The sequence below is a fragment of the Biomphalaria glabrata genome, chromosome 8 (assembly GCF_947242115.1).
Source record: "Biomphalaria glabrata chromosome 8, xgBioGlab47.1, whole genome shotgun sequence".
NCBI lineage: Eukaryota > Metazoa > Mollusca > Gastropoda > Planorbidae > Biomphalaria > Biomphalaria glabrata.
Window position 1 is genome coordinate 16,541,617 of NC_074718.1, and position 5,951 is coordinate 16,547,567.

A 5,951-nucleotide genomic window follows, 5' to 3' on the forward strand; every position below is an offset into this window, starting at 1 on the left:
TGAATGAAGCTATCAAATCAAAATAGCTAATAGGCTTAAATCCATTTGTTCAAATTAAAACATTTGCTTGTAGGCCTACATATATTTGATTAAAATTTGAGACGAATAGACTTAATTTTGTATGTTCATGTGTTACAGTATAAAGTAGATCTTGAGGTAGACATAGATCTAAATCTACACTAATCTAGAGGCTTTTATAGAGTTCATTCTGTGTTGCGCATGCGTAACCTTTTTTCATGAATGAATATAGGCCTATCTCAACACGGCTACGCATCTTTATTTAGCGAACAGCGAACGAATGTATTAAAAATGCTTTAGAAAAACAAATTTTAATGCTAATTTGATTAAAATATGAAATGAATGGACAATAATTAGTATGTTTATGTGTTAAAGCTTAAAACTATTTTTGCGAAAAGAAGTTTTAATTATCATCTTAGAGTTCAATAAGAGTTTTAGACCTAGGCCTAGGAATAGACTCAGTAGAGAGATGTGTTAATCACTGTTAATGTGTAACCATTTGGTAATGTCTAATGAAAGGATGTTCGCCAGACATTACCCGCGGCCTGCGGGTCTAAGTTTGTGTTTACCACTCTAGTGGATTGGATTTAGATGTATGTTAAACTTAACTAATGATCCTTTCAAGTTTTTTCTCTTTCGCTACGAAAATAAAATTAGGTTTGCGAAAATGGGATTACCCGAAGCCGATACATTCATATCTATTAAAAACGAAAAGAGCGATAGCTTTTAAATGAATGGGATTATAAAGTGAACAATTAAACGAAATAATTTTTAGTACGCGATTCATGAATGAATATAGATCTAGGCGGCGCCTTCGACATAGAAAGCCTTAGCTCTGACCAGGTCGCGGCCTACGTCATCACTGGTCAGAGGCCAAGGTTATGCGTCACTGATTGATGCGTGTGTACGTAACCACTCAGTCCACTGTGTTGCTGTGTAGTTTACATAGAAAGATTTCTTTTGAAACAAATAGAATCTTCATCTAAATATGATTTAGACTTTTCAAAATATTCATCATGGATTAAAACTCTAGATCTACAATGGTGAACAAATGCCTCGTTTTGTAAAGGATCTAGATCTAGCACTACTAGCAGATATGCTTTCCGATTACCAAAAGATGAATGGTCTGGTGGCTTAGAAAGAAAAAATGGCCAGCGGTAATACCTTTGGCTTAGTAGAAGGATTAGATCTACGTAGCCTACCATTAAAGGAGTACTCTAAAGTAAGTAAATATTTCTAGATCCAGCATATTAACATTATACATAATTAATTGACTTTTATGCTTTTGATGATTAACATGATAATCATTATATAATTATAAAGTCAAAGTGGGTAGATCTAGAAATCTAGGCCTAGCCTAGGCATTGAATACTTGATCTAGGCTAGCCTAGGACGATGTAGATCTAATTGTAAATCTATTCATTTAAAGGGAAACTCCGATAGTTTTTCAAATTTTAGTTATTGACATATTTAAATTCTGCGTAAAAAGTTGTAATAGTAAACATTATATCATTTTTTATTTAAATGCTCGGAAAATTTTATATTTAATAAATTAGACAGAAAATTCTCCACGCCCCCAAAAAAACGGGGTTCTGCGAGATGTTTTTAGTTTTTAAAAACGTGACGTCACGAAGGTGCTGGCTAAATATAGATCTAGACCTATATAACCGATAAACTCTCTAGTCTAGATCTAGACCTATCGGATCGCATTTATTGTTACGCTTCACAGCTAGATCTAGTCTCCACGTTGATTTATAATCGGTCATTGTTTATAAACCTCTATTTCTACTTGAAGAAAATTAAATATTGTTCTTCAGCTTGTTGCAGTAGTTCCAATCACAAAGATAAAATCAGCAAGTATGCTGATACAGAAATTAGTGTCTCTTTTCATTTGTTTCCAAGAGATGAAGTTTTAAAGGGAAAATGGGGAAAATTTATTCGCCTGAAGAGCAAATATTTTACAAAGGCATTAGCTAATTCCTGTTTATGCTCAAACCATTTTGAGAGAAGCTGTTTCAGCAACTTCACTGCTGTGGAAATGGGATTTAAAAAAAAAATTGAAGTTAATACCTGGTGCAGTACCAACAATACATTGGATTTCCAGGCCAAAGAATTCAATTAATGATACTACTGAGACATTTTAAACAACTGAAGTTCATAAATATAAATGAAATCAGATTTGTGAGCTAGAAATTTACTACGAATACTAGATCTACTATTAAATTTCTTATTTAATAAGTAGATCTATCGTCTACGAAACTCAATTCCAACTTTTTAACTTTTGACCTTGGGGGTGTGTCTCGCCGGCTGAGCCAGCGTCAAGCTCTCTCATCACTTTTTCCATGTCAACCAATGTTAGGTCGAAACAGCACAAAAAAATCATAATTTTCTTACGGTCAAACATACAGTCATAATTTATACACCATTAGAAATTTCTTTTAAAGTATTTTAATGATGTAATAACGAAAAATTTTTTTTATCAAAGATAATTTCTTTTTCGCCTCCCTATCAATGAGTATCAATAGGATTTGAGTGCACCGTCGTGACGTCACACAGAAATTCAGTGAAAATCTGACTGTTTTGGATGCGCAGAAAAATTATGTCACAAAAACATCAATTACTAAGTTATTCTTGCAAATAAAAAAAAAAGAATAATATATTCATTATCTATAAATCAAAACACATATTATATCAAAAATTGTCAAAACCATCGGAGTTACCCTTTAATAATGATTTTGTCAATAATTATAGAGTCTAGATCTAGTTTATATACCAATAGCATAGTATAGTCCGTATATTATATAGAAGTACAAATAGACAGGTAGTAACTTATAGATTTATAATAGATAGAGATACATATATATATTTTATATAGATATATATATTATATATATATATATAACCAGTAGAAGTACAGATCTATAATCTATTGTAGTCTATTACTAGTATTCTATAGTTACATAGACTCATTCTATTAGACTGTTAGACAGTTACTATTAGATCTGTCATATTTTATACCTCGGTATATACCAAATTATTCTATTCAATGTTAGTCTGTTAGATGTTATATATAGGCCTAATATATACATTTTATTTTATATTTTATACAGTTTGCATTTCATTAAAAAAAAATTAATTGTAAACTTTCAGATCTGCCATTAACATTTTCAAGACAAGTATCATGGACAGTATTGAAGGATTACATACTATAAAGGAATACTCTAAAGTAAGTAATAATTATTACTAGCATCTAGCATATAATATTAGTATTATAAATAATTTAAATTTTTTATGCTTTTGATGATCAACAAGACTATAAAAAGAGGCTATTGCTAGGAAGTTTAGACTACTTTAGGCTAGAACTATGTAAATCTATTAATTTAATAACGATTCTATCAATAGATATTCTAGTAAATGTTTGATATTATTATATTATATACAGTATTTATTTACAGTTTGCATTTCATCTAAAAAATATTAATAGTAAACTTTATTTAACTTTCAGATCTGCCGTTAACATTTTGAAGACGATGAAGTATTGTGGACTAGCTACTACACATGAAAGAGTAGAGAGTGCATTAAAAAAAGTGTTAAGTCTCAGGAAGTCGCAGGATGGCTACCTGGTCTTGTGGTTTGTGCGCTGGACTGTCGTTTGGATTTATCGATGTCTCTGGTTCAAACCCTGCCCGCTCCCATCCCCTGTCGTCAACTCTGAAGGAACATCCGAAACATGTCAAATATATAAGGATATAATAGTAAAAAAAACATATCAGTGATTTCAGTGAATTTCAAGATAGTGTAAGAAATATAAATGTGTCTTCGTTTTGGATGTTCTTTGTCAAGAGGAGTGTATGATTTATGTACACATTGTAAAGGTTCTGGTCCAGTTAAGGTAGTATATTATATATTCTATTGTTCTTGGTACATCTCTTTGATGTTTTTTTTTTAAACAAACAGAAGTATTTGGTAAAGGTGATAAGCTACTTCTTAAAACTGTATCCTACATTTATGAAATTATTAATTTGTTAGAACTCATAGAACAATATTCTACAAAAAATTTTACCAACAATACTAACAGTTTTTAAATGCTATTAAAGAAAACACTAAGTACACAAATACACAAAATGACAATGAAATAAATATATTAAATTGACTTAAACCAAACAGGACTAAATAAGAAGACCATGTCACTTTTTATGGACTATCTAAATTAAGTATTGTCTACCCACATCCTTCAGATTCCTGCTTATATAAGTTATTGACCATGTACACTACATATATTTAAAGGTTTAAGATACAGTGGGATAAATCAAAAAGATGAAAATATTTCTTTTATCTTTCCTAATTTTAATGATTCATCAAAACATCATAAAGTTTCTCTGTAAGTCTAACTGTTAGATGTTATATTATGGGTAATTATCTTGTTTTTTGAAGTAACTTGTGTAATCTATAAGATAAGATATGTTGCTGGTTATTGTGTTCATGTGGTTCTAAAGAAATTTAATGACTGCATGACTGGGAATGGGAGCAGCCAGGGTTTGAACTTGGGACCATCAATAAATCTAAGCGACAGTCCGGAGCGCAAGCCGCTCCACCAGGCAGCCATCCATATATATATAACATATAATTTAAATAACATTAACATTATATGAGCAAACCGCTTAAACTGGCAGCCATCCATATATTTAAATTACATTAACATTATATGTAATCATTGTATTTTTAAAATGTGTATTGTAAATTATTGAAATTTTTTTTTTTCATATGTTCATTAAGCAATTGCAATAAAAACTTAACTCATTAAAGTGGTATCCTTTGTCTGCAAATAAAATTGCTATATAACACCACACATTTGTTTTCATGTTGTGTTATTTCTGTTGTGATGCTTGTTATCATTAGTGTGTACATTAAGTTGTAAAGCAACTGATCAATTTTATATTCTAATAACATATGTAGGTGTAATACTGTTTATAGAAAAGTCATAACATACATGACTACACGTTAATGAGTTACAGACTATATCACTTAGCCTAAGCACTAATGCAAACATTCAGCCAGGTGTGCTACAGTTCAGTTTACAACACACTACAGTTTACAACAACACACAAAGCAGTCTTCAATCACTTAGTGTGTATATTAAGTAAATACATAAAGTCTAGACCTAGTAATTAGTCTACTTTAATAATACGTCTGTTTATAGTTATGAGGATCTAAGTCTGATCTAGTACTTAATCTACTTTAATACGTCTGTTTATAGTTATGAGGATCTAATTCTAGACCTAGTAATTTGTCTACTTTAATAATACGTCTGTTTATAGTTATGAGAATCTAAGTCTAGACATAGTAATTTGTCTAGTTTAATAATACGTCTGTTTATAGTTATGAGAATCTAAGTCTAGACCTACTAATTTGTCTAGTTTAATAATACGTCTGTTTATAGTTATGAGGGAGGACAACAACTACATGTTGGTTGTGTTACATTTTACAACACTCAGCCTAAGCGCTAATGCTAACACAATCACTTAGTGTGTATATTAAGTAAATACATAAAGTCTAGATCCAGTGATTAGTCTAGTTTAATAATACGTCTGTGTATAGTCATTAGGACAACTACACGTTGGCTGTGTTACAGTTTTCAACACTTCGCCTAAGCGCTAACACACAGCCAGGCTCTGGTTACGATCAGAAACAATGGTCGCTGACCTACTACGTCACAAACTAGCCTTACGGCCTGGGGTCACGGAGGTCACGATCTAGGCCTATCTCAACTCGGCTTCGCAGCTTTCGTAAGCGAATGTAGCTTTAGAAAACCAAATTTGAATGTTTATTTGATCAAAATATGAAATGAATGGACTTTAATTAATATGTTTATGTGTTAAAGTATATAACTATCTGTGCGAAGAGAAGTTTTATCATCTTAGAGTTGAATTAGA

At 31.2% G+C, this 5,951-nt stretch overlaps 1 long non-coding RNA gene across 1 annotated transcript; it reads left to right on the top strand.

Annotated features, from left to right (window-relative positions):
* Positions 1–434: 434 nt before the first annotated feature.
* Positions 435–4,865, top strand: LOC129927886 (uncharacterized). The gene is made up of 3 exons (XR_008779535.1): positions 435–1,240; positions 3,169–3,244; positions 3,524–4,865. It is a non-coding gene; the product is annotated as an uncharacterized LOC129927886 (long non-coding RNA).
* Positions 4,866–5,951: the final 1,086 nt, after the last annotated feature.